The 22,536-nt window shown below is 35.3% G+C and overlaps 1 pseudogene across 1 annotated transcript in view; it reads right to left on the reverse strand.

Annotated features, from left to right (window-relative positions):
* Positions 1-554: 554 nt before the first annotated feature.
* Positions 555-22,536, reverse strand: part of LOC114261581 (wall-associated receptor kinase-like 1) — a 75,611-nt pseudogene continuing 53,629 nt past the window's right edge. The window contains exons 4-5 of the transcript XR_014339336.1: positions 3,571-4,001; positions 555-928 (exon numbers count right to left, since the gene is read on the reverse strand). The product of XR_014339336.1 is annotated as a wall-associated receptor kinase-like 1 (transcript). The remainder of the gene's footprint in view (positions 929-3,570; positions 4,002-22,536) is intronic.

The following is a 22,536-nucleotide window of genomic DNA, read 5'->3' on the forward strand; positions in this document are numbered from 1 at the left end:
CAGATTTAGAAGGTCTTTATTTGAATGAGAAAAAAGAGAATTATGTGGAATATTACTTAACTTATTGAAAGCAGTCCAAGTGAGACTCAATTATGAGGATAACTTAATTTGGAAGAGAGGCAAAAATGGTGTTTATTTTTTTTTTCTTTTTCTGTCAAGTCTTTTGGCGATTTATATCGCACATGAGGAATCAACCAAACATCCTCTCCTTTTATGTAACTTTGCTCGGAAAGTCTGGACTGAGATTTTGGGAGTGGTGGTTTAGGTGGGGGACATAACTTTTCTTTGCGACTATGTGAGACTTTATGGACTACATAGGAATTATATCATCTTCAATAGAGCTCAATCTAGTTGGATTAATGTTGTGGATTTGATCAAGATCAGAGCAGCTTTTTGGGTATTTGATCAAACAAATGAATCCAGTTTGTTCTTGGTGAATGATTTTATCAATAGAAAATATGGTATAGAAAACAACTATTATTGCCAATCCAAAGCATAAGTAATTAGTACATATGTTTTTAACATTACATACCAGTACATAATTAACATTTGAATAACAAAGCTTTATGGTAAATATCTAGAATGGACAAGCATTGTATGTACAGTTTATACTTCACTACATGGTATGCAATAGTGGATGGACATCAAACGATAAAGTTGTGCCACTCCCACTATCTAAAAATGTCCCTGTTGAGGTTGAAGCATCATCCAAAGCCTCAGTCAAATCAGTTGTATTGTATTCAACTTCTTCATAGTGTTGGTGAATGGTTGAACTTCCCTGTGACATTCTAATTCCTTCCAACTCAACTGCTAGATCTTTCATTTTAGGCCTCTTCTTTCCATTCAATTTTAGGCAACTTTTTGCGAGGTGAGCAACAATAATCATCTCTTCTCTCCGACCGTCCTTGAGAATCCTTGGATCAAGAATCTCAAGTGTGATACCCCTGTTCCGTAAAATGCTAATTGGTCCTTAATTTGAGTATGATTATGTGTTTAGCATGATTTTATGTGCCATTATGTGAATGTTTGTGATTTTGAAGTCTTATCTGTTCACCGTAGGAATACCTGTCTGAATAATCTGTTTTGGAAATTAAATTGGGGGCCTTATCGGCTACAAAACCCGAAATTGATTACGCCTTTGTGATTAGTGTAATTTTTAGAGCCTATGGAAAAATTTAATTGAAAAATTGATTCGGGCCAGATTAAGTCGATTTAATTGATGAATTAGTGCCCAAATATTTTATATTGAAATATTATGTTAGTGGGCCTTGTTGTATGATACCATTACACTCTCCTCTGGCCCTTATGAACTCAAAAATCTGAGTTAGACTGTTGAGAGGAAGAGAGAGCCGGCTGTAGAGAGGAGAAGAGAAGAGAATTGAGCAAACTTAGCTCAAAGCTTGGGAGCCTTGAAAATTATTCAAGTTTTGACCATAGATTGGGAGAATCAAGCCTCTAGGTAAGTGAATTCATGAATATTAAGTTGTAATTTTGTGAATTCAAGTTGAAATAATGGTCAAGAACATGATTTAGTTTGATTATGAGGAAATTGAAGTGGTTTGGTTGAATTGAAGGCCATTATGTGCATGCATGTAAGAAAGTACCTTGAATTTGCATGTTTTGTATAATCCATGTACAATTTTAATTGAAGCTCATGTTATAATCATCATTTGTGCCATCTAAGTCGAGGATGTGGCTAATTCATCACATGCATGTACATTTTGAGAAGACATGAGCTTGAATGCATGAGTTTGTTATGTTGATGTTGAGTTTGACAAGTTGTGAGGCATGCATGCAGATAAATCAAGAAATTGAACTCCATAATGTTATAATCTTGCATTGGTACCACATTAGTATGATTATATTTGAGATTTTAGCCATTGCATGCAAGTATTGAGGCTGAGATTTCGAATTGGAGCTCAAGAGCTCAATCTGGAATTTCCAGATTTTGATGTCCGCTCGAGCGGGGTAACGGCCGCTCGAGCGGGAAATACGTGCTCCCAGTATTTTCTGCAGCCCTTGATGTCCGCTCGAGCGGAGAAGTCCACGCTCGAGCGGGGAGCTACGTAGGATGGACTTCTGCTCGAGCGTCCGAGGTCACGCTCGAGCGTAAAAATGAGACATCCAGAACTTTTTGCAGGCATGGCTTCCGCTCGAGCGGGTAAGTTCGCGCTCGAGCGGGAAGCCATGTAAAGAGGCCTTCCGCTCGAGCGCCAGATTTAACGCTCGAGCGGGGACCCTGTTTTCTGAAATTCTGTTTTTGCATTCTAAGTTCTGTTTTCCGTTCTCTTTCACTTGTAAGCACTCTTAGGCATATGTTAAGCATTGTAAATGAATTAATGAGATATGAATAAAGCCTAATGAGGAACGTATGAAGCAAAGAACGGGTTGAACTGTTAGTGACCCTTTTTGTGTTCATGAAATGTGTAGGGTCAAGCTCCAGGGCAAATCCGTAAGCCGATCACTGTGAGTAATATCAATATTTAAAAGCTTGTGAATGTCCAATTGTTATTCCCTTATAAGCCTTATGAATTTGCTAATTGGAATCGTGGACAAAAGCCTGATACGAATAAATGAATGGACCAGAGGTCGTTTTGATAGTGATAATGGGCCAAAGGCCGTTTTGAAATAAATGAATGGGCCGAAGGCCGTTTTGACAAGAATGAGTGGGTCGAAGGCCGTTTTGACATGAATGAGTGGGCCGAAGGCCGTTTTGACACAGATGAATGGGCCAAAGGCCGTTTTGATTTAAATGAATGGGCCGAAGGCCGTTTTGACAAGACTGAATGGGCCGAAGGTCGTTTTGACAAGAATGAACGGGCCGAAGGCCGTTTTGACAAGACTGAATGGGCCGAAGGCCGTTTTGACAAGAATGAACGGGCCGAAGGCCGTTTTGACATAAATGAATGGGCCGAAGGCCGTTTTGACGTAGATGGAAATCAGAATGGCCCAAAGGCCAATATGTTTAGAACTACAGTCACTTGATCTAAACTTTGTATAAATGTACATATGTTAAGTAGGAATATGAATTGGGCCCAAGGCCGTTTGGAGTATGTTGTTCTTCATATTGTTTATATGACTTCTGTATTTGATATTATTCACTGGGCTATCGCTCACGCTCATTCATGTGTTTGTAGGTGAGCCAAGGGAAGTCCAAACCCAGCCCCAGTGAAGTCTGCTAGGAAAACTACAAGTTTTGAGGAAGTCAGCCTTGCGTCTCACTCTTGAGACCTATCCTTGCCTTTTTACTATGTAATTATATTTTGTCTTGCCGGCAAGGACTTTATGTATAATTATAAATAGTCTGTCATGGGTTGACTTAATTAGATGATCCTGTCTGTAAGGAATTTTATGGTACTGTACTTTTGACGTGGGTTATTAACGTATATGAGTTTGGTTTGTTTTGAAGTGCATATAAGCACGGCTCTATGGACAAAGTTTTTGATTATTGCTTCCGTTTGGCCCCTCTAGTCTGTTGACTTATGTCTATTTTGGTTTGAGGCTGTAGGTAATCTCAGGATTACTGGCCGATTACATCCTTAACCCATGGGGGCGGGTTCGGGTCATGACATCAAGTACACAATTTTCCTCCATTGATTCCATAAAATATGTGACTAAACTCCTGCTTTCTTCGGATCTAGTGGAAGAGATTGGTTTTTGCCTAGTTAAAAGCTCAACAATAACAACTCCGAAACTATAAACATCACTTTTATTAGTAAATTGGCTCGATTGAAAGTACTGTGGATCCAAGTATCCAAATGTCCCCTGTACTCGTGTGGTCAAATGAGTATTATCAACATCAATTGATGTTGAAGTTCCAAAGTCAGAAACTTTTGCTTTGTATTTATCATCTAGGAGTATGTTGGTTGACTTCATGTCTCAATGATAGATGGGTATGGAAGTTGCACTATTCAAGTAGGAAAGAGCTCCAGCAATTTCTATGGCAATCCTAAAGCGCATCTCCCATGAAAGTGGGAACTCCTCATTTGGATCATGAATATGTAGAGAAAGTGTTCCATTTGGAATGAACTCATATATTAGCATAGGAACGTCTATCTCTAAACAACAACCTAAGAGCTTGACTATATTCGTATGGACAATTTGTGAAAGAATGACGACTTCATTGATGAATTGCTCAACTTGTCCCTCGTCGACAACCTTAGACTGTTTAACGACTATGATTCTTCCATCTGACAACATGCCTTTGTAAACAGTACCTGCTGGAAAAATAATTGAAAGTAAGTGGTTGATTAAAAAATTTAGAAAAATAAACAATACAGAAATCTTATTGAAATTAGAGAAAACAAAAATCATAAATTTTGTTGCAAATCAAATATGGATTTATGAAATAGCATAACTACTTAATTATTGTTAAATTAATTAGGAAAGATTGTATTTGATTTTTTAGTAAAAATATTATGACAAATATTGGCTCATATACACGCTCACCACACTATATAAAAGTCCAATACACGTGTCTGTATGTATATGTAAATATATTATACAAGTGTTCTGCTGACTTTTGGCATAAAAAATTCATAGTGCCCTCATAGTCTTGACCCTTATCCAACCCAAAGAAGGATCCATGTATAAAATGTCTCAAGATGTTTAATAATAAATCAATGCAAGATAAGAAATTAGTAGTAAGCTTTAGATAATGAAAGGATAACAAAATTGTACCTTGGCCTCCTTGGTCGACAATACGATCTTCATGGTAATGATCAGTGGCTTTCTCCAACTCCTTCAAATTAAACAATTTGATTTTTTCACTACCATCAACTAAAGATAACTTGTGTTGTAGCAAGAAACCACCACCATTTCGCTTGAAGAAATTTTCCTTGTGTTTCTTGTCATTTCTTTTCGTCATTACTTTGTACAGTGTCACAACCCAAACCCGCCCCTATAGGTTTAGCGTCGTAACCGGCCAGTAACCCTTGGATTACCGAAGGCCTCTTAAGAAAATAACATGAAATTAAGGGCTGCAGAAGCAATAAACAGAAATATACATAGTCTATTGAGCTGTGAAGACATACATGAGACAGATATTCTTAAACTTTAATAAAGATGCATGTGACATCAAAATATATAGTTGATACACGTCACTCCATGTACTGTACATATGAGTAGAAATTTGTCCAAATCGACAAAAGAACCAAAGTCTTAAATATTCACAGAAACATGGCCACGGGACTTGACATGATCCGGAACCTCCTCGGGAAACACAAAGGGTGGCTGACAAACACAAAACCCTTCAGGCATCATCTTAAGCCTGGTCGCGTGCCTGGTCACCTACATATAAAATATAAATAGTGAGCGGCAGCCCAGTGAATAATAACAGAGTAAAGGGGTTTTAATGAATGATGTCCATCATAGAGTTAGAAATCATAGTTTATATTAGAAACAAAGTCTTATAAATATTCAGATTTCAAATCGAAAACAGATTCATATTCATGTTCATATTCATTTTCAAAGTTCATACATCTCACGTCATAATATATGGCACATCCATTAGCATTAACAAATCCAATGACCCATAAGGGGACAACCATGACGGCATTTTGATGACCCATAAAGGGACAGCCATAAGGTATTCCAATGACTCGTGTGCACAGAAACGTTTCCGATGACCCATAAAGGGATGGTCGTAAAGGCATTCCGATGACCCATAAAGGGTCGCAAAATATCACATGATGCTATGGATGCCACGAATTCATTTCAGAAACTTGGACGATCATTCATTCACACAAACATAGCATTTTCGAAAACTGATCATTTCATATCATCAGAAAATAATTAAAGTTAAACATAACTTTACAGAGTTATTACTCACAAATAACAGATGGCTCCAAACAGACGAATAGAGTAGGCAATTCAGATATCTTGCGGCGCGTGACCTACACAGGTACAAAACGAATACATACTGAATTACACACCGGAAACATTTTCTTTGTTCTTTCTTATCTTGGTGTGTCTCTACTTTTATCCTCATTATTGTGCCTTAATCATGGCCTAGGAATGCCTAGGATGGAATGAGGATGCAAAAATGCACTTGAAAACACTTAACAAAACTTGCTGAAAATAGGATCCTTGCTAGAGCGCAAGATCTGTCGCTCGAGCGGTCTGTAAACTTTTGCAAAAGTGCTGGTTGCTTGATTTTTCTGCTCGATGCTCGCTCAACGCTCACTCGAGCGTGAGAGACATGCCCTCATTTGAGCGCAACTTTTGTCATTTGAACGGCCTGTAAAAAAAAAGAACTTCTGGGAGCATGCATTTCACACTTGAGCAGGCTTCTGGTCGTTCGAGCGGAAGTGTACGCACTCAGAGTGGTCGCTCGGGCGTAGATTTCTTCGCTCAAGCGTATGAGCAGAATTCTAAAATTTTCAGATTTGCTCCCAAGCTCAAAATTGAATCTCATAACCTTCAAAACACATCCTTTTGGACCAAAACTTAGTAAAACATTGAGAAACTCATGGTACATGATGAATTACAAACTATTTTGCAAAATCAAGCCCAAAAGCTATGCCAATTGTAGTAAACAAAACTTGAAACTTAGATCACATAACTTGCATGTAATGTCATGAATTCCAACCTTCCAAAACATGATCAAATGAGTCATTAAGCTCAAAAACAAGTTGAATTCTTTGAACAAAACTAAGATATGAACATGCATGTGAGAATTCTTGTAAAAACAACTTCAAAACTTCATGATATGCACATGCATGTATGATTTGAGCTAAAATTCAATAATCCTAGCTCATTCTCATGTTAGTTCACCTCCTTTACTTGAATTCTTACAAAAACTAACTCAATTACACAACTAAGGGTTGGACTTCTTACCTTAGATGCTCAACTATGGTATCTTTATAGTTATTTGGTTGAAATTCCTAGCCAAATCTCCAAATTCTCAATCAACTCCTATGTTGAAGCCACTCTCCTCTTAGTCTCTTTCTCTCTCTCTCTCTCTCTACACGTTTGAACTCAATCTAGAGGAAATGGGAGTGCAAAAAGTGTATATGAGGTGTTGAGGTGGCTTTATATAGGCTTGGCTAATGGCCTAATTACTTTGTTGATCAATTAATCAATGGGGCATTAATTTATTCTAATTTAATCGTTCCGAATCAAATTTCAATTAAACCTACCACAAAATTCTATAAATCCCAAATAACACATAAATCAAGTCAATTTCTGAATCGGATGCCGATAAGGCTTTCAATTCGCAAACCGAAACAAAAACATGAACATATCTTCCTACTAGAGACAAATAAAAGTACAAATAATGCATCACACATGCAATTAATTCAGGATTTGATCTCAATAACTTATTAGACATATTAAATCATGGATTAATGTTAATCATAGGTCGGGGTTATTACATACAGCCACCAAGAAGCAATAAGTAAAAACAATAATCCTGCTGATCCAGCACAAACACTTGTGGAGTACTCAACTCTAGAATCAATATATATAGAACCAAAATTAATATTTGAATATCAGGTTTAGCAAAAATTTTAATTATTTTTTAATTTTATAAAGTCATGTGTAATTCAAATGAAATGGATGGTATATATATTTAAAGTTGATGTTGTGTGGACATACTCAAAATGCATCACTCTATATACTTTATTTTTCTAAGTACTAACAAATTTACTAAAAATGTATACTTACATAAAAAAAATAACAATAAAACTGTGTTGGGGAATTTTCAAAATGGATTTTCAAAATTTATTGTTTAGTTTTTGTGTGTTTTCAAAACCTTACATATTTTTCTTTGGAAAGCATGAAATTAGCTTGGGCACTTTGTCCCACATCGGAAAGAGAGGAAAACATGGAGCACTTAATAAAGCGCTACATGGAATATTCCTTTGAATAAGGTATTACGGAATGGATGCTAGTGTGTATGCACTCACATCGCAAGGATGGTGCTTAGCACCATTCGCACACACGCGTGTGGCGTGGGCAGTGAGTTGTGTGGTGTTTGATGGCGCAGTTTGCATGGACACATCGGCGCAAGGCGCCATGAGGGCGCTTTTCTATTTGTATTGGATAGGTTAGAGCGATGACGTGGATCCAACGTGGCATGGGTGATGTGGAATACGGTCAGCTCCATGTGGCAGTGATATGGCGTCTGTTAGTGATGAGTCGACCAATCGATCGAACAATTGAGTGTTCGATTTGGAGCAGTTTGATCATAGTCGTTGATTGAAATATGCGCGCAATCGTGCCGATGAGATGGCAGCCGATCGTGATCAGGTATGATCAATCAATGCATCTATTCGGTGTGGAAATGATCTGCACCATAGATCATCGATCCAACGGTCAGATCTAATCGGATGTAATCAAGGAGCATGATCATCCGATCAGATGCATCAAGGCCTATAAACAGATTGTGAAATCATCCATTTCAATCCATCCAAAATTCAAAAAGCATTCATGTAAGTCTCTCTCTTTCTCTCTCTCTCCCTCCCTCCCTTTTGATTAAGAGTTTCTTAAGCAAGTTTATGTTTTTCTTACTGGTAATCAAATTCTGCAGACTTGATTATCAGTGTCTTGGTTTTTCTTGATTATATCAAGAGTATTTTAATCTACTGTCATCAGTACAGACGCCAGTGGACTTGATCTTTGGATCATGCTTCATTGTATCTTGGAGGCGAATTTGTTGTAACCCCCTGCACACCTTTTGGTGGGTGCAAATATTATCTTTAGGAAAGCGACTAAGTAACGCGACTTGAAGTACCAAATTTCTATTCTACATAGACAAGATCATTGTCAAGTTTTGAAGACCTGAAGAACACCAACTGAAGATTTCAAGATGAATTATACCAACAAACTGGACATTTTTTCGTATACATAACTTATGCTGAATTATTTGGACACAAAATTTGAAAGAAAGAAAAAAAAAAGAGTTGATTTTAAACTCTATCAAGATTATGGTTGTCAAAAGCAGTTGTATATAAATATTTATTTTGTTAAAACAATAACATTAATTTATTAGAATTATTTATTTGTTTGTGATTTAAAAATTTTATATTAAAGAAGTTATTAAAAATGAGTGATAAATATTGATAAGAGTAATTTTTTTAACATAAATTTTAATCAAGTTTTTAAATCAGTACTCCAATCAATATTTCTAATTTTAAAAAAATTATTAAACATGAATGTTAAATGTTGATAAGAGTACTTTTTTTTTAACATAAATTTTAATCAAGTTTTTAAATCAGTAATAATGACTTAAAAGCAGAAAGGAAAAGGCAGAGTAATACTATAATAGAATTATCGGGCGGATCCATACGGGACTTTGTTCTTATTTTAATTGAGCTCTCCGTTAGTGAACATTGGGATTAATCCCTGAATTAGTTGGTCCACCAGGTTGGATACTAAGTTATGAAGGAAAAAAATACTGTAATAGGACTAGAGGATAACTAGTTTATTTGGTACAATTTTTTGAGAGTTGAAAATTGATAATCAAAAATCGAAACAGGCATGTCTTCTTCTTCCGAAGTCAAAATTAGATCAATTTTGTGTCTAAACAGAAGCCTCGGAACTAAACTTTCTAGTGGTTATAGCCTCACATCAAGATTCAAAACGTGGAGAAAGAAATGAGTAAAAGAGTGTAGACTAATCAAAAATAAATATTGGAATTTGGAGTTTTCATTGGAGGGTGTTGTTCGGGCCCGTGGGGGTCACCATGGGTCTCGTTCTATTGATCTGAACTGTTTATTTTGTTGGGTAATTCGTGTATATAATCTACATAAAAAATTAAATCAATCCGATAATTATAACCAAGGTTTTAAAAAGCAGCCGCAACCATTACGTAACGGTTGTTGTGGTTATCGCCACCCGTTATAGCCGCTAATTCACATGTGTAATAGTCGTTTTAGTGTTACGTAACGGTCGCAACGGTACCGTAATGGTTGTAATGGTCTGTTTGACACCGTAACACCCTTTTACAGTATTTTGAATAGCTTCCTTTTCTTAAAAAAAAAAAAACAAAAAAAACAAAAAAAAACTCAAGTGATCCAAGTTCAAAGAAAAAATCTTATATAAATTTTTTTTCTTTATAAAAAAAATTTTGTGACACAATTTTTATTTTATAATCCTTTCATTTAATAATTGTGAATATTTTTTATTCAGTTAGTTCAGGTATTGGTAAAAAATAATTTGTAGACATTTAAAACCAATTATTCTTAAAATCATTAACTATTGAAACAAAATGTAAAAAGCACCTTTTATAGTGATTTGAAAATATGAAATATATTGGATCACACTTAAAAAGTAACAAAAATTGATAAAAAAATTATTTTAAACCCCAATAAAAGTGATTTTGAAAAAAAAATATATATATATATATGCATAAAGGTAAGTTTTCTTTAAATTATGTGAAAAATAAAAAAAAACCACAATTCTGGTTACCGCAACCGTTACGTTACGGCCTTTACACCCCGTAACCGCTACCGCATCACCGCAACCACTTTTCAAAACCTTGATTATAACATATTCAATTTATAGCATTTGTTACACGCACAAAAAAAATGGTCTATTTTTAAAAACACAATTATAGTTTATTTTTTTTGGTAACAAATGTGATAAATTGAATAAGATATGATTATCAGATTTACTAAAAAAAAAAATTGGATGAAATACACAAAGTGCACAACACAATGAATGGTTTGGATTATTGAAACATAACTCGTGATGAGTTCCACGAACTTAAACAACATCCTACAATCTAGATTATGGACTAGAGGGAATCCACTTCTAAATATTTATGTTCTCATTTCTTTGTAATCAATTTTTTTAAAAAAAAAAACTTTACTTGAATTATTTTTATTTCATAGATTATACAAATAAACTATACCAAATATTTCATCATAAAATTTTAAAAATAAAATAAAATAAAATAAGTTATAAACAGCTTCATAAATTACACCAAACAATCCCTCCATTTCTATGTTGTTATACACTCAGAAGAAAAATGAGCTTACCAATGATAATACCCTCATTTGACTTAGGAGGTTTAATGAACGCATACAATTGCAATATCAGAAATTTAAAGCAGTTATCAATCAAAAAACAAACTTTACAAATTACTGGACAATAGTCACTCCAATAATAAGGATCAATAGTGAGCAGAATAATAATGGGTAAAGCACTAGTAAATCCCAGATTGACATCTTAAAAACCATTGAGTCCTACCTTTTTTTCTTGTGGACTAATAAGTCCCATTTCAATGTAAAAGAGCATCTTATACATTGGCCCTGTATATTATTTCCCATTTTGGTGATGTTGATTTTACAATTTTGTACAAAAGCTTACTGTATAGTTTTTTGGATTTCCCTCCCAGCCGATCATTCTGGAAGAGATGTGAATGGCAACATTGGGGGGTGGTAATGTTGCTCCGTAAAATGTTCTTATGGTGTTTAATGATTTAGGAATGTTAGCTTGGTATTCGAAATTGCCCCAATTAACATTTGGTTTCTCTCCCAAACCCTAGAAATATAACATTCCATTTGATGTGTTGTAATGTTGAATCGTCTGTATCAAGTGGGGCTGTGTAAGATTACTTCCTTCGTTGCAGTTCACGTCGTGATAGCCGACGCCGTGAAGTTAACCATCAACCAGCATCTACATTTTTTATTGTGTTAGTGAACAATGGTATCGGGTACGTATCATCCGACTTCTTATTGCACTAGGCTTGACGTTTCATTTGTGGTAGTGTGTTTGCTTGTGTTTGGGTAACGTTAAAGTATGTGCATGTGTGGAACAGGTGAGTATCGATGTTTGTTCTTTGGGTTCGATGTTGTTCAATCTTTATGTTTGGGGGGAGGGGGGGTTTGGATTTGAAAGGGGGTTTGGATTTGGGGGCTATGTTCTGGGTGGTGTTAATTTTGCAGGAGAACTATGGTTGATGTTGCAGAAACGTAACATCAACAGCACACCAAGTCTAATCTCTCAACAATATATACGACAGCCCAACCACCACACCATTACCCACACTACAAAAAATTTCACTTTTAGCAGCGGCCAAAAATGCCGCTGAAAGCAGGAAAAAACGTCGCTAAAAACTAAAAGACTTTTAACCGCGGTTAAAATAGTGGCGGCTAAACCGCTGCGATAGCCCCGTCGCTATATCCTTATAGTGACGTTTTTGTCAAACGCTGGTATAGTTATTTTTATTGCGACGGTTGATGTAGCGACAGTTACAAGTGTCACTATATCTTAAATTTACCCATTACTTGATAACTTTATAGTGACAGATTGACTGCTGCTATATCCTTCGCTTTTGCGACATTTTGTGAACCACTGCTATATTTTCACTCTATTCCATCAGTTTTACACTGTCGCTATAGCTATAGATTTCTTTTTAAATTTTATTTGCAGCGACGGTTAGTAACCGCAGTTATAGGCTATGTTTATTATTCAATTACCAATAATATATAACTTGAAATTTTCAATAGTTTGCTAACCATCAATGGTTGTCTCTCACTTATACCTGCTCATTACATAACTATAAAAGCATTATTTTATTCTAATGGCTCAATACTCAATAATTATAAAAGGTAAAAGAATTTGCATTTTCATAATCCCAAAAATATCCAAAACACCTTAATTAAAAGGTTCATTACATAAGTTTGTCATACCAAAATAGATCAAATATTTCTAGCAAACTAATAGCTACACTATAATCCAAAAGGTACATATAAACTTGTCACAGGACAATAGTACTCAAAAATATTACACATGACGCCATTTTATAAAGACCTCCATGAAAAATGTTTAAATTGAGAGATCACGTCCATTGTTTGATGCTTTCATATTGTCTTATTTCCTGCAATAAAAATAATTTAATAAACATAAGTAGTATTTTCAATTTCAAAATCTATAAAGAAAATTTAGACTACAAATAATTCTCGACAAATCTTTTTTTTGGGGGGGGGGGTAAGTATGTGGTTTACGTATCAAAAAATAAAGATTACAATGAAGTTCAAGATCATATTTGCATATTAAGAGAGATCAGCCATTAAGAGAGAAAACAACAACGAATGGAGAAAAAAATACAGTATTGCGGAAGTGTGTTAAAGGTGGCTAAAGATTTAAGAAACAAATTGTTCTCAATTTGGATTGAATCAGCCAATAAAACCAAACATTATTATCAACCACCAAATCAAGCAACCAATAGCAACATCCAAGGGTCTATTTTTAATTCTATATTACAGTTTGATACATTGCTGATATTCAAATTTGTTCGATTGCCTAATTCTCTATTTCACTGGTTTGTTTGTTATTTTTACGGATGCCAATAAAAGAAGCAAAGTAGAGAAGTCAACCTATCAAATCCCAATTTTGCCCAAACCAACTAACAAGTTATTGGTAAAGAAGTCACTAACATTGGTTCTAAATTTGTGTCAATGTATGTGTATTGTAATAACGACTTACCCCGATTAGAAGGTTGCATTTCATGACTCCCAAAAGAGGATCTTTGATGTGTTTGTGGAGAAACTTGGTCCGGAATGCCACTAGATCCATCTGTCGCCTAATTTATACAATAAAATTTACATGAGTATGCATAAATTTAGAAAAGGATAACATATGATAAATACATCATATAAAAGAATATGTTATATGTAGTTATACTTGCAAACCACTAGAACTATGTCTCTATCTCATCAAAAATGCTACTTGCTCTTTTAAAGAGTTTATTACAACATCTTGAGCTTGCAACTGAATACCTTGAGTTTGCAATTGATCACTTTGAGTTTTTAGCTGTTCACTCAACTCAATTATGGTGTCTTTGTCTCTCATTCTCTCTTCATCTGAAACCATTCTTAAGTGGTCAAAACTATTACACATGAAGCCATGCTTGGGAAGAGGGGGCCCAAATCCTAAACCTCGAACACGACCATGATGCTCTTGACCCATCACTTGAGAATAAATATTATTTAGTGACCAAGATATACGTCCACTAATATTTCCTTCGGAGCAACTTGGTTGTGACCTCATCAAAGCTTCTAGTTTTTCCTATAGCAAGAGTGATTGTTTGCCACAAAAACATTAGATTTTTATAATTACATCATCCCTGTCGCCCATCTTAGCCTTTATTTATGTTGTTGTAATCAGGATTAGGCCTTTCAAAACTTTATGCTTCTTAAAAATTACACGCCCACATGTATGATATCCGAAGTTGATATGTGATTCAAGATCACATCCATATTAATATAATTATAATTAAAATCAAAGTTAATAAGGTTGCCTCTACATTCTCACAGCTCTGTCTATAAAGTGTCTCAAAAATAAAGCCAAAAGGATTCCCATAGTAGAGATTTCAGTTATTTAAATCTAAAGAGAATAATATACATTAGAATACATATACAAAGCCAAACCCCAATAGAAGAAAATGGAAGGAACCACTAAGAAAACTGATACTTGAAAAAGTCATTTCTTTTTCCCAAAAAAGGATATACATGAACTATGCAACAAGCAACCTAGTGACTTATAATAATCCTGCATTTCTGTGAAATTATGAATAATTAAGAATTATATTAACAATATTTAGTTCAATTGATGGCGAGTAAAATGTAGCATTGTCAGATATCTTTCCCACCCAATCGGGAGAGCTCAAGCTCTGCAAGTAACATATCTTGCAATAGTATTGAATTCAATTCCTTTTCTCCAGAACTACAAGGGCAGAAAGAAAAGGTTTATATTTGACTCACTCACACAAATTAAAATCATTCATGTAACAGTAAATAGAACAACATATCCTCCATTAGTTACAAAAGAGCAGGGAACATAAGACAATATGGAGAATTATAAAGCAACGAAAAATAAAATTACCACAACGATTTTCTTTTCCTTTTTTTATTCATGAATAGTAGATGTGTGTTTGTTCTATGTGTAAGCATCCACACATTGCTATACTGCACACATGGAACATACATTGTCACTAATTTAAGGTTGAATTATACCTCTTTATATTAGTTTTCACGGATTAATTCCATCATACCATGCATCTCACCCAACCTTGTTTGTAGTTTCCCAAATCTAGTTTAATTGTCACATTCTTAGTTCCATATCTCACTACAAGAATCCATCTAAAGTGTTTGCATATGACCACCACAATGTCACAATAAACTAACAACCCAATTGTTACCACGTATACCCTCACTATTAAAAATACCCAATGCCATGCACATCACATTCAAATCTTTTAAAAAACATGAGAACTGTATGTTTTGAATTAATGTTTGTCATTCTGTAAAATAAACTTCCTTGTTAACGTAAACTTTTGTATGCCCGCTACCAATATGAGTAACAAGACAAGAAAGGCCACTAGAAGTGCTTAAGCACAACATCCAATATACAAATATATCCAATTGAAGAGATTTCATTTATAGTACAACAACCTAGCAGGATCATGACTTAAAAAGATCAAGAACTATATTCTAACTTAAAACCTTATCCTTCCTAACCTTGTTACTATTTAGTTATATTTAAAATTTACAAGATGTGATGGAAGAATCTTAGTGTATGGGGATCTTCATAAAATTATGAAATGATTGATCTCAACTAGCCCAAATTGAATCTACAAGTTTAAGTGGATCAGTCCTGGCTCTAGACTCTAAGCACACTCCGCAAGTTTATGTTGTAATTCTAACAAGAGTGCTCCCGTTCTGGTATAAATTTACTTAAGCCTTTTTTAACCCCCGTACACTAAAAACTTTGGAATCAAAAGTAAAAGGAAGGCAAAGGCCATCCAATTACATAAAGTCTTCTTACATTAGTAAGATCTGATTGTTACTCTTCAATCATTTAGTTGTTGAGAAAAGAAGCACAGTCCTATTTGTTTGTCTAATGTGACTTTGTTTAATTTGTAATTTTGTTTTTTTTTAAGTGGTGCAGCATATGTCAAGCACCACCCCGCACCACTTTGACAGCCAAGGGAACATCTCACATTCATTATGTATTCGAACAGACCAATTGAAGGCCTCAAGGGCAAAAGATTAGGTGTTCAAGCTCTCAAGTGAACCTAATCAGCCTTTTCACTTTATTTAATGGACTGTGGTTTAACATCCAGTCCTCAAAAAGGCTCATGGACCTCATACTCATCTGGTGCAGGAGAATAACTAGATGACCAATTTTCCAATTGAAAAAATATCTATATCAGACAAATCCTATAGCACTGTAACTAGATGAAAATACAACCAACATATTTTGTCACTTTCTTTGTTATTTAGGATTCCTTGGTTTGTCTAGATCCTAAAAGGTTAAGGTTCTTCAACAGAAACCAAGCAATTCCTAATAATCACGCCCAACTTTTCCCTCATCAGAAAATGAGAAGAATTTTGATAAAAATTAAAATTTCTCTGAAGTTTCTTGTAGTAGTCAAGCTATTCTCTTGGTGCCTACCTCAAACTCTGAGGACATTCCACCCAGGGATTGAGTTCCCCCCTCCCCTCTTTTCTTGGTCCACTTTCTTCCATCCTTCCACCAGTAAACCTAACTTCACTCTCTTAATCATCATTTGCTAAATCATGATTATTTAGTTCCTTCTTCAGGCCCAACTACATGTTTAAACCAAAGCAAGAAATTCTAACCCAAGATAATTATTCATCATCATGTAATTGCAAACAAAAATCAAGAAAAAAAAATTAAGTACGCACCTGAAAATGAAATCAAGTGACAGCAACCTGTGGTGAATGTTATAATCACTACCAATGTAAGTCACAACCAAGTTACCAACAACTGGGTGGGCCAGCTCCATGAAGTAGGACAAACCAATAAACAAAAAGGTAGGCACTATTACTCCATTGTGGCATTTTATCAAATATCTAGCATACATAATGATTCCTCAAGCATGAGATTTTACTGTGTAGCATCAACAACAATCCATTCACTTCACTAATTATATTGGTCAAAATATGATGATCAAATATATATATATATATGTGTGTGTGTGTGTGTGTGTGCGCGCGCGCGCGCGCGCGCGCGTGTGTGTGAGAATCTCTTAATCAGAATACAAAACTTGCTAATCAATCTATTTTCTAAATTATTTTCCCAAATCAAAATCATTCAAGAAGTTCATGAAATCCTTCAAAGTAATCAAGGCAAGTATCTCATCTTAACAATGAATTCCATGGACCCAAACTTGTTCGAAGACAGTGAGGGAGAATGAAAAATAGAGGTAAGTAGAAGAAAGAGAGACAGGTAGAGAGAGAAACTGAGAGACCAGAAGATAGAGGGGGATACAGAAAGAGAAATAGAGAGAGCAGACTAACCTTGAAATCACAGTGGTGCTGCAGGTTGACATCGTCAACACGCAGTGGTGGAGGATGAACGAAGGCTCTGAAACTTTGCAAAAGAAGTGTTGATAGACTACGGCACAAATTGTAACAAGGAGTTGAACGTTTTTTTTTTTTTTTGGACTGAAATTCTGATATGTTATTTACGAAAAAAAAAATTGACTTCGCGCCTAATGGTAATTTTATTTGGCGGGCTTTTTATTTTGATTTACTTTTTGTAACGGTTGAAGTTAAACCGTCACAATAAAAATATATATAGCAACGTTTTAGGAAAAAAAATGTTACTAAAAATCTTATTTTTAGTTGCGGTCAATAACCGCTACAATAGCCCATCTTTAGCAGCATTTTTCAGATTGCTACAATAAAAAATGCTACTAAAACTTGATTTTCTAGTAGTGTCATTAAACATCATCCAATGTGTAAGCAAAGGGTATCGTGACATTAACCACGTATGTCTCGTTACAAAACACATTCATTTGTCACGTTGACCAACGCATTGTTGATTGCAACAACACAGCGTGAAGGTTTGTAGTTTGGGAAAATCGTAACATGACGAAAACACAAGGTATGTATTTTGCTAAATGTTTTGCGTTTTCGTTGGTGGTGTTGTTTGGTTTACATTTATGTTCTGCATTTTGGTGATCGTTTTGATGATATTGATACGTGTGTGACATTGGTTTGGGATTGTCAATTGAAACGGGAAGTTGAGTGTAGTGTTGTGGTAATGTTATTTGTTATGTAATGTTGAATCGTTTGAACACTGGAAAATCACATGAAAAGGCAATTTTGTATTTAAATGGGTGTTCCTCTGTTCAGGAATGAATTGTAGATATGTGTGTTTTCATTTATTAGTTGAATGCAATTGCGTTGATGTTGGAAACAGGTGTGCATAGTCAAGAAAGTGGAGTAACATTAATAGACTTCCAACTGGATTGTCTGTTCTGTTTTTTTCCATTGTTAGTGACAAACATAATTGAATCACAGGTGTGTTCGACATGTGATTGGCATGTGCGTTTGATACGTTATTATTCATTATTTGTTGTAATTGATACATTAAAATAAAAAAGGAGTATATAGTGAAATTACATGTTACATATCCATAACCCTACTGAAAATTGTTGTGCTCATATTCTATGCCATGCGATGCAGGTAAGGCACGAAAGCACCTCGTAAAAGGTCCAGCAACGCATCACGTGACGTTGGGGATTCTAATTTCACGTCAACAAATATTGTAGTGAAGAGACAGACTAAACTACCATTTAAAGTGAATAGGCCAAATGGTGTGATGGCGAAGAAACTGAAAGTTAACCCTGGAAGGCTCATGTATTGTGCTAACATCAATGGGGTTATTAAAACCGTTGCGAACCCCGTAATCAACATTAAGGATGATGAGGCCCCGCATCATCATTCATTGGTGATGTTTGATGTGTACTGCGTGCTCATTTTTTATGTTTGTTTTGTTGGTGTTTGTGGCGGGACTGTGTTTGTAGGACTGCTATGTATGTGTTAGTGAGGTGTGTAACGCCCAATGTTTGTGGGTCATATGTTGGCATGTGATGTGTAGGTTTTTTGGTGTATGTTTTTACGATGTATGTTTTTACGATGTTTAGGAACCGTAATGGTGGATGTTCGTGGGCTAACAATGGTATAGATTGTGGTGGTGGTTGTCTGTTTGGTAGATTTGGAATGTGGTTACTGTAATGTTATGTTTGGGTCAATGTTAATACAAAGGTGGGATTTGTTGCTTTCAGTTGAATGTTTCTACAATGCTCTGTTTTTTGTTGGTAATACGTATGTTAATGGGAATGGTAGATGTGTTTTGGTTGTAATGTTGTTAACATTGGTTTTGTGTTTTTGGGGCACATAATGTGTTGTGATGATGGTATGTACTGTACGGAGTGCCAATGTAACATAATGTACGCATTGCAACAATTAATGATGTAATGTTTGTGAATGTAAAACATTACCCTCTACATCATTACGTACACATTAGAAGAAAGAATTACACCAAATCCCATCAAAGGGTAAATATGTAAACTCCACACATGTTAAATCAAAGGAAAATATTCCTTGCCAATTAAATAGGACCAAATGGTGCATAAGAAAAAACATAGGATTAAATGGATCAACATTTTCCAATTTGAGATTTATAGGTAATTTTTCCATTAATAATCTCATGCATTAGTATATGATTAGTTATTTAATTAAATTAGTAAAATAACCTATGAAGCATAGGTACTTCAAAAAACATGTCGTACCCGTACCGAGTACTTACCGGCGTATAGTACCTCGTATGGTACTTCTGCATATGTATCGGGTACACGAAACATGTATCTAAAATTTTTCTTCTTAATTTTTGGCATACTCAGATATATTTAGTATATACCCAAGCCGTACCGTACCTCAGTTGAAACAATATTTTCTTCTATTACAAAGATAAAACTCCTTCCCTAGATTTCTTTTCTATTTTTTATTTTATGTTTAGCATGATTATAAAATTAAACTATGGTTTGTAAATTATTTAATATATTGATATTTAATTTTGATTTATACTTTTACTTTTGATATGAGGTGGTTTGGGATGTTCTAAATAATTGCACTTTTTGACTTCTTATAAAAAATGTATAGAAAAGTAGAGAAAGTGGGTAAAAAAGTAGAGAGGAGATATTGATTGATATGACCCAAATAAGTATATGTATGCAAAAAAAAAGTGCACTTTTTTAGTACATGCCAAACACCTACTAAATGTTAATTGTAGGTTTGACCTTAACAAATTAAACCATTTAATTAACTTTTGCATTACTCTAAATTAAAAATAAATATTTTTTTTACAAGCGTACCAAGGCCTACCCGTACCCTATTTTTTTTTTTTAATTTTTCTGTATTGAAGTACCCGTATTGTACCAGTATCAATACTTGTACCCATACCCGTGCTTCATAGAAAATAACCATTTATATTATGTATTCATTTTTTTTTTCTTCTTCCATACTTGAAATCATGATCCTCAATCAAACATGAGATTGTGAGTTTATGTACTAACAATCTCAGTCCTATATTATAATCTTTATAATCAAACATACCCACTATAGTTGAAATTAATTTTAAATATGATATGGGTCATATTCAATCACTCATCCATCCCTTCCCCAACCACCAACACCACCACCACACCACTATCACTATAGAACGACTTTAAACCTACCCTTTGTCAAAAAATTAACCGTTTGATTTGATTTGATTAGTTACCTTCTAAATAAATAAATAAAGGAATAAAAATATCCCAATTAGTTGGTTGGTTGGTTACTTAGATGGGTTGAGAGAGCATAAGACGTACCTAGACATCCATTGAAAAAATAAGGATTTCCAGAGAATGGAAAATTGCAAACGCACTTAAGGCTTTGAACAACAAAATAAAAGTGCAGGATAGAAGAATAAGCCAACAACCCCTGAAGATAGGAGTAGCTATTGTTATTGTTGTCGGGAACCAATCCGAGTTGTGTGATATTGTGTACAACCCAATTGAGAACAACAGGGACATAAGTTTGTTCACCGGAGAAGTAGTTGACGAAATTCATATCTACCACAAACGCATACACACATGATATACCCATAATTCCTATGCGCATTAAGCCTTCGAAATTCACCTTGTAGCCCTGCAGATATTGCATACTTGAGAATCCGACCATGCAAGTAGAATTATTAGCAGAATCGCAAGTAGACAAGCAATTGCAAATCACATTGTTGGTCCAATCACATAATTTGGCCCCCTCGTTACCACATTTAATTCTCGTGGCCATAAATACGCTGTTTATTTTTGAGAAGTGAAATGGGCTAGATCTCAAGTCAATGCTCTTGAATCCAAGCTTGCGTTGTTGTTGATGGGGCAGTTGGGAGATGTTACTAGATTGTTGACTCGAAGGTAGCTTCCATTCAATGAAATTTCCAGTACCTCAAGATCGATCTTTATCAAGTAAGGTGCGACTCCGTTGTTGTTGCTGCTTGAGTTTTTGCACCCTATGGAGAACCATTCATCTAAGGAACAATTGGGACATATTCCAAAAGGATATGGAATTCTAATATCTTCGCAGTATTCTTGACAACCAAGCTTCGCATAAGATTGCGCCGATGTTTTTGTCAGCTATAAAAGCAACTGCAGCGCCAAGAGGAGGCAGAGGGAGAGGATGGAGGAGGAGGAGGAGTTGTTTTTCTGCGAAGCCGTGTTTTTTTTTTTTTACTCTCTATAGTTTCTAAGTTTTATATATACCTAGGGTGTGTGCGGTGCGGTTCGGGCGATTTGGGAGTAAAATTACAAATCGAATGGCGAATTGATGGATTAGCTGATTGGTAAATCACAGTTTGGGCGGTGCTAGACGGATTGATAGATTGAAGAATATTCTAACTAATAATCAAACATTTGCATAATATTATATATATAACACAAATTAATTTTATATAATATGTTTCATGTAATGACCCCAAAATACGTAGAGGAAGTAGGGGTTAATGTGTTTTAATTCAACTATATCTATTGGAATTGAAGAACTATCTGTTGAGTTATGACTATAAAACTGGAATTGACGACCTTTACTATAACGATCTGAAATTTTTCCCTCCGCTCGAGCGGGGGGAGTTGGCGCTCAAGTGGACTTTTGGGGTTTCCAGTAATTTTGCAGACGGGTTGAAATTCTGGGAGTGGTGATTTTCTACTGGAGCGTAGAAATGGTCGCTCGAGCAGACGGCTTTGTTGGTCTCCGCGCTCGAGCGCAAGGTTGGGCGCTCGAGCGGGCCGCCTGGTTAAGTTTGAACTTCTGAGGCACGTGGGCTCATTTTTGACATTCTTATTAGTGTATTTGGAATGTTCTTATCTGAGGCACGTGGGCTCATTTTTGACATTCTTATTAGTGTATTTGGAATGTTCTTATCTTATTTTGGGGTATTGATTGAGGTGGTGGTATGATGGTAAAGTAAGATTGGACCAAAGAATATAATCCGGATAGTTATTCTACAATCAGCTGTCACTCATTTACCTTTTCTTTTTCCACACTTTGAATTTAAATGTGAGGTTAGAACCATTGGAAAGCTTATTTTCGGGGCTTCAATTTGGACACAACAACGACCTAAAACAGAGTCCAGATGGGAGAGTTATACCTGTTTGAAGTTTTGGAATCTGTGCTGGGAGCAGGTACGCTCGAGCGTGAAGAGGGACGCTCGAGCGGGTTTCACGAGCACAGCAGCGTA

The sequence above is a fragment of the Camellia sinensis genome, chromosome 9 (assembly GCF_055761805.1).
Source record: "Camellia sinensis isolate YWXY chromosome 9, ASM5576180v1, whole genome shotgun sequence".
NCBI lineage: Eukaryota > Viridiplantae > Streptophyta > Magnoliopsida > Ericales > Theaceae > Camellia > Camellia sinensis.